Source organism: Cololabis saira, chromosome 5 (assembly GCF_033807715.1).
Source record: "Cololabis saira isolate AMF1-May2022 chromosome 5, fColSai1.1, whole genome shotgun sequence".
NCBI lineage: Eukaryota > Metazoa > Chordata > Actinopteri > Beloniformes > Belonidae > Cololabis > Cololabis saira.
This window is the reverse complement of record NC_084591.1, coordinates 46,871,252-46,884,192: the sequence shown is the minus strand read 5'-3', so window position 1 is coordinate 46,884,192 and position 12,941 is coordinate 46,871,252.

The window sequence follows — 12,941 nt, the reverse complement described above, 5'->3', positions numbered from 1 at the left end:
AGATGTCTCACTATGGGATGCCCTGCTGCAGATCTCAGATCATTAATCTCGTCACGCCAATCCTGATTGGCTGGTGAAACGTATCCGTCCACCGCAGGTAGCACCACCTACCGTATGGCACTTTTCTACTAGTACCTACTCAGCGCGCGTCTACTCGACTCGCCCCCGTCTTGCGCTTTTCCACTACGGGCCGAGACGGGTATAGGCTGGCAGAGTAGGTACTTTTTCTGTATCTATTCTGCCGAGGTTCTGATGATGCTTATCCACTAGTACCTACTCCTCGTCACGCCTCGTACCACCTCCACTCGCTTCGTCCTCGTTTCTTTTCAATACCCAGATCAGCAGTAGGAGGTTGGAGTGAAGCTGCTGTGACGTATTTGATTGTGTATCTAAATGAAGACAACAACACTAAAGATGTAGAACCTGGAGGAGATGATAGATGTGCTGCTGGGTCTGTGGCTTGTGTTCGATATTAAGTAAAATATGAGAGTGAAAGAACCTTCAAGTGGCAACACTTTTCTTTTTAATTTTGTTCGTCGGCCCTGATGAGAAATCAGCTGGAGCCGTGAGCAGCTATGAAGTGACAGAGCTCCTGGTGGATCTGGTCGTTCCTTATCACCGTCTAGATCCCTTTTTAATTCTCTCCTCAGCCACCAGGTTTATGAACATCTGCACCTCAGAGTTGGATCAGCAACAGACGTTTGCGCTGCCATTCCCTGTCAGATAAAATGAAGAAGCTGCGAGTCTCTCGCGCTGACTCCCCGCTTCCTGACTCCACCCGATACCCACGTTGTCATTCCATTGAATAGGCGCATTATCAATGATATCATGCCATATCTTTAGGCCAGTATGTCCCTACTGGCCTACCAGTATGTTCGGTAGATTGATATCACCCATTTTTAAGGCTGACATAATGTTATTGTATGTGCTGTGACGTTACTGGCCCACCAGTATGTTCTGGTAGATTGATATCACCCATTTTTAAGGCTGACATAATGTTATTGTATGTGCTGTCACGTGACCGGTCATAGGTCCAAACATGGCCGACATTATGATTGTATTCTTTATGATTTATTAATACTTTTAACAAAGTTTCGACAGTTAAACCTTTTTTGCAGAAATTAAATGCATTTTCTTAACATTTCCAGCAAGAATTTGACATTGTTTTTTCTATATAGAAGGCCTAAATATTTTATGTAGTTAATATGGACCTCAAGCCAATAAGCTTATATGGGCTTAAATCTTCTGCAGACCTTGAATTGAAATACAGTATGTTATTTTATTTTATTTTATTTTATTTTTTGCAAACGGTTACAGTACAATTAAATAGATGAAAGAAACAAATTATTATCTTGTTGTTTCTGTCGCTATGGCAACCCGGATCGAAGCTGCTGATGCCGTTTCCGTATCCGTTCTAGCCCGGATACGGAAACTACGTAATGAATGACTCATGATAACGTTTGGGTTGGCGGTAAAAACAACACGACAAACAACATCAGCGTATCTACAAGAAGAAGAAGAAGAAGAAGACATCAGCGTATTTTCTTTATCAGATTCATCGTATTGTGCTTTCGTCTCAACCTGATCTCACAAAAATCCGTGAAATGCTCACGACCTCTCACCACTATTTTCCGTGGTACCAACACGGAAAGTGGTATAATTCCGTGTGGGCACCACGGATATTGTACCATGCAAAGTCAAGGGGATCCGTGGTCGTGATATATACACGGATTATGACATTATTATTATTTATATATTATTCTTTGTTATAGTGGCTAAATTATGCGTTTTTGTCGCGCAAGGTAGTGATGCGCGGGTCGACCCATAACCCGCGGGTCCCGCGGGTTGCCCGCGGGGCGGGTTGGGTTGGGTCAAGAAATTTTCACTTCATGGGCGGGGCGGGTGAGGCGGGCCAATCCCTTGCAAGCACGTACCCTGCGACCCGACGTCACGAAAGCGCAAACAGCGGCAGCGGGGGAGCCTGAGCAGACCACGGTTAGTAGGCTATTCATAAAAATATAGCCCTAATAATAATAAACAATATGCTTGTTGCAGCCGTTCCAATAATATCATTATTGTTTATTGTTGTTGCATTTCAAAAGGGCGATTATTGTTGATTATTCTGCATATTGTTTTATAATGTTGTTTGGGTAGAAACTGAGTTGTTTTGATACCTGTTTGAAAGAGTCAAAAAAGTTGTGTGACCGCTGTTTAAGTTAATTCATTACCTAAAACGGTTTTTTCGTTATAGTATTATTTTGTTCAGTTTAAAAAGTAATTTTAGATCATGTTTTGTGTGGTAAAATAAGTTAAATCATTTTTTTGAAGTCGCGAGTTTTTGGCGAGTCGAGCTGATGCCGCATGCGGCTGCGGGACTCACGTCGCAAGAACAGCTGGGACAACGCTAAGATTTATTAAATAATAGGCTACATCTTATGACAGCTTAGTCTATTACAATGGTTGATTTAACAGCAAATCGCTTCCACATAGAGGGCGCACAGCGGCACCCGCCGCCGGCTTTCCCATTCATTGGAAAGTTTTACGCCAAAGCGCACGCCGCCGGGATGGGCGCAGACTCGGCGCAAAGCCCTGCGCTCTTGCGCAGCGACAGCACATACACAATGAATTGGAAAACGGCGCCAGACCGGAAAAACCTTTTTTTCTCGGTCGCCAAGCAACTTGCAACGAATATGCGCGCTGCTCTGCTCTGATTCTCTGCATCCCTGCAACAAGTGCATCGAGCGAGCGCACCTTCAGCTCACCTTTGTGAGAGTGAGACGGAATAGACGCCTTATTCAATGGCACATTTAACGTGTAATCGTGTTTTAATACCGGCGGGTGCGGGTTGGGGCGGGTTGTGTAAATAGATATGGTGGTGCGGGGCGGGATGGGGCGGGTCATATTTTCTCATTAATGCGGGACCCGCGGGTTGGAAAAACCCCGACCCGCGCATCACTAGCGCAAGGTACTGTTTTTTACTGTCCGTTTGTAAAAACACGTTTTAACGCTGTTTTAGCAGTGTTTTAATGAGGTTTTAATGGGAGCATCACGGATATAGTACTATGCAAAGTCAATGGGAGGCGTGGTCGTGATATATACACGGATTATGACATTATTATTATTTATATATTATTCTTTATTATAGTGGCTAAATTATGGGTTTTTGTCGCGCAAGGTACTGTTTGTTACTGTCAGTTTGTAAAAGCATGTTTTTACCGCTGTTTTAGCTCTGTTGTATTGAGGTTTTAATCGGAGCACCACAGATATAGTACTATGCAAAGTCAATGGGAGGCGTGGTCGTGATATATACACGGATATAGGTTCATGTTAAGGACATCCGTTTTAATTAGTTCTCCTTCGATTATGACAAGTTATTAATGCTCAGGGTGTAGAAACTTATAGGTCTGAGAGCCTCCTGACTAATGGTATGGGGCCTATTTTGTGTCTTTTTTTGCACAGTTCACTAACGCTTTGAGCTAGGAAGCTGACATTCTAGACTCTGTATCAGGAGGTGACTCTCATCCACTGTGCCAAGTTTCAGATCTGTGTGACCTTCGGAAGTGTCAAAGGTCACCGCATGTGTTGCGTTTCGGCCCTGCAAAGCCTATTTTGTGTCTTTTTTTGCACAGTTTACTAACGCTTTGAGCTAGCAGACTGCAATTCTAGACTCTGTATCAGGAGGTGACTCTCATCCACTGTGCCGAGTTTCAGATCTGTGTGATCTTCGGAAGTGTCAAAGGTCACCGCGTGTGTTGCGTTTCGGCCCTGCAAAGCGCTATTTCGTGTCTTTTTTTGCACAGTTCACTAACGCTTTGAGCTAGGAGGCTGCAATTCTAGACTCTGTATCAAGAGGTGACTCTCATCCACTGTGCCGAGTTTCAGATCTGTGTGACCTTCGGAAGTGTCAAAGGTCACCACGTGTGTTGCGTTTCGGCCTGAAAAGCCTATTTCGTGTCTTTTTTTGCATAGTTCACTAACGCTTTGAGCTGGGAAGCTGATTTTTGACTATGTTGCAATGCACAAGGCCCTTTTCTAGGATCTTTTGGTCCCGTGGCTGTACGACTTCCACAGAGCTAGTTGGCCTTGCAGAGGTTTCACAGAGTTGAGACTTGGCAAGCCCAATCAAGGCCCCATATGGGGGCCACAGGTCAAGTTTTACTTGGTTTGGTCAAATTTTCTGGCAACGGCGTCCGTTCGAATGTTGGAAAAGGTGACGTTTCAAAGCCCCGCCCATCGAAAAGTACAGGTCCGATCTGCATCAAACTAACGTCTGTCTGTTCAGGGGATGCCCCCACGTCCTGGCTGGTTAGGAGGGTGTAGAAACGTATAGGTCTCAGAGCCTCCTGACTAATGGAATGGGGCTGTGGCAGGGTGGAGGAGCTGCAGCCACTCAGGCTGATTAGGGCACAGGTGGGCCCAATCAGCCTCTCCACTCTGCCAGCCTTCATAAGGCATAGCTGCACAGCAGAAAGGTGCTGTGGAGCTGCTGTGAAGGTGCTTCTGCACTGTGTGTGGTGTTTGTGGGTAAATAAAGAGGGTCTGCATTAAACTCTGTGTCTCTCCATCCTGTCGGTCGGGCCCCCGTGGCACTCACCGTGCTACACTGGCGCCCAACGTGGGGCCCGATGGGAGGAGAGGCATGGAGCGGGCCCTGAACGCACTCGCCCAGGCCATTGCGGACCTGGCCGCCCTGCGCCGGGACCAGGGCGGGCATCAGCTCGCTGTGTTGGCGGCGCTGATGCCCGCGGACCGACCCACCCCTGCGCCACGCCGGAGGTTCGCCGCAGCAGCGCGGGAGGAGCTGGCGGCGCCGCAGCTGAGAGGCCGTGAGGCAGAAGCTGCGGGCCGCCAGGCGACGGCTCCCGAGGCGGCATGGCCAACGGAGCGACCCATCCCTGCACCCCGTCTGAGGTTCGCCGCGGCAGCGCTGGCGGCGCTGCAGCCGACCGGCCGTGAGGCAGTCGCTGCAGGCCGCCAGGCGACGGCTCCTGGGATGGAGTCGGAGGCGGAGTCGGAGGCAGAGTCGGAGGCGGAGTCGGATGCGATGGCGGAGTCGGCGGCAGAGGTGGAGGCTGACCAGCAGGGCGGCGTGACGGAGGAGGCGGTCCTGGACACGCCAGCTCCAGACCAGGGCTGCGCCGTGGAGGAGGCGGTCCTGGAGACGGACCAGCGGCCGACGCGGGTCTGCGTCACGGAGGAGGAGGTGGTCCTGGACGCACCGTGTGGCCCGAGGCCACCATGGGCCCGACCCCGAGAGCAGCTTCCGACGCCGGGGACGACCCCCCCCGACCAGGAAGGCCCGGGGGTTCCGGGCTTCCTCTCCCGCTCCGAGAGGGCGGGGGGGGAGTAGGCTCGGCCGGACAGACCCCGGCGCAAGTTTGGCGTTGGGGGTGTGTGGCAGGGTGGAGGAGCTGCAGCCACTCAGGCTGATTAGGGCACAGGTGGGCCCAATCAGCCTCTCCACTCTGCCAGCCTTCATAAGGCATAGCTGCACAGCAGAAAGGTGCTGTGGAGCTGCTGTGAAGGTGCTTCTGCACTGTGTGTGGTGTTTGTGGGTAAATAAAGAGGGTCTGCATTAAACTCTGTGTCTCTCCATCCTGTCGGTCGGGCCCCCGTGGCACTCACCGTGCTACAGGGGCCTATTTTGTGTATTCTCACAAACTCACCTTTTTAAATTAGCTTTTAACTGAATCTCCTTTTACTTGTTTAGCACTACTTAATTAATGACATTTTATTCCTCTTAAGTTCCTCTTAAAGCTTTTATTAATTACTTATTTATTTTATTACTTATTTACTCATTTATTTTTTAATGTTGCTTCTACTGTCAGTGTACTTATGGTCACTGTTAGTGCCCATAAGTTGTCTTTTATATTAACATTAATTTATGCTGTTTTTAGTATGTTTTACACTCCTTTTAGTTCTGTTCATATCTTGTTTATTGTTTCTTAGTTCTCAGCGCCAGTGTTCTCCTCATGGGGGCCCTCCACGCCGGGAGCTTGGTCTGCCTACAGGGGGCTGTCCTGGCCTGGATAGTTGGGGTCCTACTGTCCTGGCCTGGATAGTTGGGGGTCCTGCTGTCCTGGCCTGGATAGTTGGGGGTCCTACTGTCCTGGCCTGGATAGTTGGGGGTCCTGCTTCAGGGCCTGGATAGTTGGGGGTCCTGCTCCAGGGCCTGGATAGTTGGGGGTCCTGCTGTCCTGGCCTGGATATTTGGGGGTCCTGCTCCAGGGCTTTATAGCCGTGGTGTGGGCCCCTCTCTATCTGGGTCCGCGGGGTCTCTGCGGCGGCGTCCCCTGTAGTCATGGGCTTGGACAGCTCTCGGTGTGGATGGCTCCCATAGGACGGTGTTTCCTCACCTGGTCTATCAGTGCTCAGCCATACTCCATTTTATAAGGGTGGGGGGTGCCGGGTGGGTCTGCATCTGTATAGTATGCCGTGTGTATGTGTGTGTATGTCTTATGAATGAGGGTACGGGGAGTGTGTGTGTGTGTGTGTGTGTGAGAAAGTGAGCAACCCCTCCTCTTCTCACCATCACTGGACTTTTTTTTAATGTGTGGCAGAGTGGAGGATTGGGCGTGGTCTGCGGGGGAGCAGCACACAGGTGTGGCTGGTTCTGTTGATTGTGGCGCACCTGTGTCTAATCAACCTCTCCACCCTGCCTGGGGTTAAAAGCAGCGGCTGGATGCCAGAAAGGGGGCTGCTGGAATGGAGGTAGCTTGCTGAGAGGCTATGCCCCATTGTGCCATATTTTAGAACTGATTTTGCCTTCGCCTTTATGTCTTTGTGCTTTTTTTTTACACCTTTTGCAATAAAAAGCCTTATTTTTTGGCATTCTACGCTCTGCAAGGTTCTTTTTACACCTCATCACCCAGCTCCAGTTTTGCCTTGTCCCCTTGTACGTGGGGAGGCCGCTCTGGTTCCTCACATTTGGTGGCAGTGGTGGGATCTTTGGCGCCACCTGAAAACTGGAGAGAAGAGGTGGGAAGCGACGCCGTGGGTTTGGCGGAGTCTGGGAGACCCGGTGACCAGCAGGAGTCTGGGAGACCCGGTGACCAGCAGGAGTCTGGGAGACCCGGTGACCAGCAGGAGTCTGGGAGACCCGGTGACCAGCAGGAGTCTGGGAGACCCGATGACCAGCAGGAGTCTGGGAGACCCGGTGACCAGCAGGAGTCTGGGAGACCCGGTGACCAGGAGGAGGTCTGTAACCGGCAGGATGCGTCCTCGGCAACCGGGAGGAAGCGTCCTCGGATACCGGGAGGAAGCGTCCTCGGATACCGGGAGGAAGCGTCCTCGGATACCGGGAGGAAGCGTCCTCGGATACCGGGAGGAAGCGTCCTCGGATACCGGGAGGAAGCGTCCTCGGATACCGGGAGGAAGCGTCCTCGGCAACTGGGAGGAAGCGGCCGGCAACCGGAGGAAATGGCCGTTTTCTTGTCTCGCAACGGGGTTGGCGAGACTCCAGAGGGGGAGGGAAGTGTGAGAAAGTGAGCAACCCCTCCCCTTCTCACCATCACTGGACTTTTTTTTAATGTGTGGCAGAGTGGAGGATTGGGCGTGGTCTGCGGGGGAGCAGCACACAGGTGTGGCTGGTTCTGTTGATTGTGGCGCACCTGTGTCTAATCAACCTCTCCACCCTGCCTGGGGTTAAAAGCAGCGGCTGGATGCTAGAAAGGGGGCGGCTGGAATGGAGGTAGATTGCTGAGAGGCTATGCCCCATTGTGCCATATTTTAGAACTGATTTTGCCTTCGCCTTTATGTCTTTGTGCTTTTTTTACACCTTTTGCAATAAAAAGCCTTATTTTTTGGCATTCTACGCTCTGCAAGGTTCTTTTTACACCTCATCACCCAGCTCCAGTTTTGCCTTGTCCCCTTGTACGTGGGGAGGCCGCTCTGGTTCCTCACAGTGTGTGTGTGTGGGGGGGGTCAAGGGAGATTGTTTTTTTTAATGTATTTTTGTAAAGCATTTTGTGTTGCACTCCAGTTGCATAAAGAGTGCTATATAAATAAATAAGGTTTAAGTTTAAGTTTAAGTTTAAAACAGCGTTAAAAACATGCTTTTACAAACTGACAGTAACAAACAGTACCTTGCGCGACAAAAACGCATACTTTAGCCACTATAACAAAGAATAATATATAAATAATAATAATGTCATAATCCGTGTATATCACGACCACGCCTCCCATTGACTTCGCATAGTACTATATCCGTGGTGCTCCCATTAAAACCTCATTAAAACACTGCTAAAACAGCGTTAAAAACGTGCTTTTACAAACGGAAAGTAAAAAACAGTACCTTGCGTGACAAAAATGCATACTTTAGCCACTATAACAAAGAATAATATATAAATAATAATAATGTCATAATCCGTGTATATATCACGACCACGGATCCCCTTGACTTTGCATGGTACAATATCCGTGGTGCCCACACGGAATTATACCACTTTCCGTGTAATTTACTGTAATTCTACAAACTGTTAATAAAAATTTCAATCAATAAAACTACTTGGATGGTTTTCAGACCACATACCCCGTTTTGGGGCTACGGACCCCCTTTATTGATTGAACTTTTTATTAACAGTTTGTAGAATTACAGTACAACATAAAGTACAACTCAATACAAGACTGATAACTGTGTGTGGACGAACCAGTTAAGCATACACGTGTTTACAATGGTAGCCACATTAGCAGTTTTAGCTTCCATAAGAATCATGTTTTCATTAGCTCACAAGCCCACGTGTAATCGTTTTAATGTCACAATGAATGCATGGCCTAATGCTATCAAGTTAGCGAAATACATGCAAAGATAAGAGTTTGAACGTGCTTACCTTGAGAAGACGAAAGCACAATACGCTGAATCTGATAAAGAAAATACGCTGATGTCTTCTTCTTCTTCTTCTTCTTCTTGTAGATACGCTGATGTTGTTTGTCGTGTTGTTTTTACCGCCAACCCAAACGTTATGAGTCATTCATTACGTAGTTTCCGTATCCGGGCTAGAACGGATACGGAAACGGCATCAGCAGCTTCGATCCGGGTTGCCATAGCGACAGAAACAACAAGATAATAATTTGTTTCTTTCATCTATTTAATTGTACTGTAACCGTTTGCAAAAAATAAAATAAAATAAAATAAAATAACATATTTCAATTCAAGGTCTGCTCAGAGGATTTAAGCCCATATAAACTTATTGGCTTGAGGTCCATATTAACTACATAAAATATTTAGGCCTTCTATATAGAAAAAACAATGTCAAATTCTTGCTGGAAATGTTAAGAAAATGCATTTAATTTCCGCAAAAAAGGTTTAACTGTCGAAACTTTGTTAAAAGTATTAATAAATCATAAAGAATACAAGCATTAAGTCGGCCATGTTTGGACCTATGACCGGTCATGTGACAGCAAATACAATAACATTATGTCAGCCTTAAAAATGGGTGATATCAATCTACCGAACATACTGGTAGGCCAGTAGGGACATACTGGCCTAAAGATATGGCATGATATCATTGATAATGCGCCTATTCAATGGAATGACAACGTGGGTATCGGGTGCTGACTCAGACGTCTGACTCCAACCCCCCGACCAATCGGTGGCGTGTAGTGTGATGATGTCAGATACAGCCGACTCAGCAGCTTAGAACCTCGGCAGAATAGATACAGAAAAAGTATCTACTCGGCACGCCTCCACCCATCTCGGCCCGTAGTGGAAAAGTCGAGGCGTGCAGAGTAGGTACTAGTGGATAAGCGCCATTAGATACCTTAGATATCTACGGGATATCAGTGACCGGCTGACAGATTTTCCACAGGAAAATCTATACTCTGGACTACAACAGTTATTTTAACGCCTTTTAGTTTGTGGCAGGGAACAGGCGTGAGGTGATCCAGGTCCACGTTCAAATGTGTGGGGGGAGAAAACATCAAATTTGGCGTGAAACATTTCAGGTCCATCTGAAATGTTTCACAAAAAATATTTCAATATGTACAATACATAATCTTTTCAAAACACCCAATAGATTTTTTTTTAAATGATTTCAGTTCTTTTCGTCATTTATCTTTACATTTAAGTTTAATATTCATTTGAATTATCTGTATTCTCAATTCAAGATAAGCACCTCTCCTCACTCGCCCAAGCAGGAAGGGTTGTCTGGTGAGATGTCTCTCACATCACTCAGAGAACCGGGGTGTCAACAACCTAAAGTTCTCTTTCATAATATTTGGCTCGATGTCTCACTATGGGATATGGTTGCTCCCGTATTGTCGGACAAGCTTATCCAGCATCCACCAACCCACAAGGAAAGAACATTCTGTTCCCATCAGGACAGCAGAAGCACACTTGCCACGCATGGAGCAGAGATGTCCAGCATAGAGAAACGGACAAAAGTGAGAGGCGAGGACCAAGTCGCCGCAGCACAGATGTCCTGAACAGAAACTCTCCTGAATAAGAACCAGGATTCAATTCAATTCAATTCAATTTTATTTATATAGCATCTATTACAACAGAAGTTGTCTCTAGGATCTTTCCAGAGACCCAGAACATAAACCCCTGAGCAATTATTACATAAACAACCTTTAGGAGGGAAGAAACCTGGACCAGGACCTGGATCATAAGCCGTCCTGCCGGAGGCCAGACTGGGGTGGTCGGTAGGGATGGGAATTGATAAGATTTTTCCAATTCCGATTCCATTTTCAATTCTGTTTAACAATTCGATTCTTTATCGATTCTCTTATCGATTCTCATTTGTAAAAAAGGAGAACAAACAGGTCAATTAGCATCAACTTTGTTTTATATCTTTGAACAAAAAAATAAAAGTGAGGTCTTAAGACGCCCCCAGCCTTGGGCTCCTCGATGGTGCCAGGGGGGCCCCACAAAATTATTTGTAATATAAAATATGTATTTAATATAAAATAATAATAATAAAATAAATATTCTTCTGTAGAAATTAACTAAATACAACAAATTATTCTGTGGCAATTACACAAGAATGTCCAGTAACATGTTCAACACCACAAACTTCGTCACTGCTCGGTGACATTCATCTATTCTGGCCTGATTCTCTTCCCTGCCTTGATGAGAAGAGAAGCTAGCGGCTGACTAGTAGTCCGCCGGAGCGCCCGGCTCGTCCTCGTGGCCGAGCGCCCGGCTCTTCTGGCCACGCGCTGCGCCGACTCCGCGCTCCCAGCGAGACCGGGTTGCGGAGGAGAGCCCAGCCGGCCGAGCCCTAACCGTTTCCTCCCTTTGTTAAAATGTCCACATTGCAAGTATTGCAAGTCGCCCTGTTGTCATCCTTTTTGTTAAAATGTAACCAAACTTTCAAGTGTTTGTTTTGTTTTGTTTTTATTTTGGATCCCCATTAGCGGACGCAAAACGCCAGCTATTCTTCCTGGGGTCCATGAAGATTAAAAGTACATTCATATAAAAGCACAATTTTATATATATATATACTTCCTATAGTACTTTACATTTTAAATGTATGAATACATAACTAAATACATAAGTAAATACAAATACATTACTCCATTAACCCCCCCCACATCCCACCCACATCATTACACTAGCCGCTTTGTCGCCATTTTTTCCTGCTGGGCGCGAATGCGCACGTTGTGTAGTTACGCAACTTGCGTGGTGACGTCATTCGCGCCCACTGGAATCGATAAGGGAATCGTTTGCAAATAAAGGCAAACGATTCCAAGGAATTGAAAAACTGGGAACCAGTTCTCAACAAGAACCGGTTCTCAATTCCCATCCCTAGTGGTCGGGGGGCAGGCCAGGACGTCAGTAAGCACACAGTAGACATACACACAGACAGGTGGAAGCAGCAGTGGGATGATCAAAGGGGGGACTGCAGGTCAACATGCAGCTCCTGAAGCTCCGGCCTGCAAACATACACAAAAGAGAAAAAAGGGAGGCCACCAGCACAAGAAATTACAAGAACGATGGATAAAAATGATGGGTATGAGATACTTATAATAAATAAAAAATGGAAAAGGAGAAGAGAAGAAAGGAAGAGTAGAAGAGATGAAGGGTGAGAGGCACCGCCCAGTGGATCATGTCGGTGCCCCCTGCAGCATAGGCCTATAGCAGCATATCTACCACCAAGCTATATTTGAGACTAACTATTATAGTCTTGTTCTGTTATTATTCTTATTTATTTTTTTTTTTTTTATATTTATCTTTGGAGGTATTGTCATGTACTTGTTTGTTTATTTGCTCTCATGGTGCGTCTCTCTCCCTCTAGTTGTGTTTATGAAATAAGAATGGAAATTAGGATTTGTGAAAATAGGAATTTTGGCTAATACATAAAAGATAGTGAAGTGTAAGGGATGTATAGGGGAGGGAGGTAACAGGGGGGTTAGAAGGTATTTAAAAGCATGTTAGGCCTCTCTTTGCTTTGTTTGTGTTTGTTGTTTAGATATGTCCTTTTAATATTTTTTTTTGTTTTCGTGTATATGTTGAGGTTGGTGTCTGTCTTATGTCTATATATGTATATTAGTTGTTGGTTTTTTTTTTGTTATTGTTATACTGAACGTCACTATGGTGTGGCACATAGAAAAATAAAGTATTAAAAAAAAAAAAGTTTTAAAGGTGGAGGTGGTGTCAGCCTCCTTAACCCAGATTGGAAGTTGGTTCCATAGTAATGGTGCCTGATAGCAGAACGGGATGCCAACAGGCTCCGAGTCCAGAGCGCACGCAAGCCCACACTGCAAACCCTGACTGGTATAAGCCAAAGCAGTCGCCTCCAGCAGCCGGTGGGAGAGGTGCTGCTTTGTGACAGGTTTCCCCGTATGAGGATCAGCCCAGGAGACAAACAGCTGATCGCTCATCCTGAAACCACTCGTCCTGTCCATGTAAGTATGCACCGCACGGACTGTTCATAACGCATGCGACCACAGCTCACCTGGTGGGGCAGCAAAACCACAAGGTCCATGGGAAAACATGAACC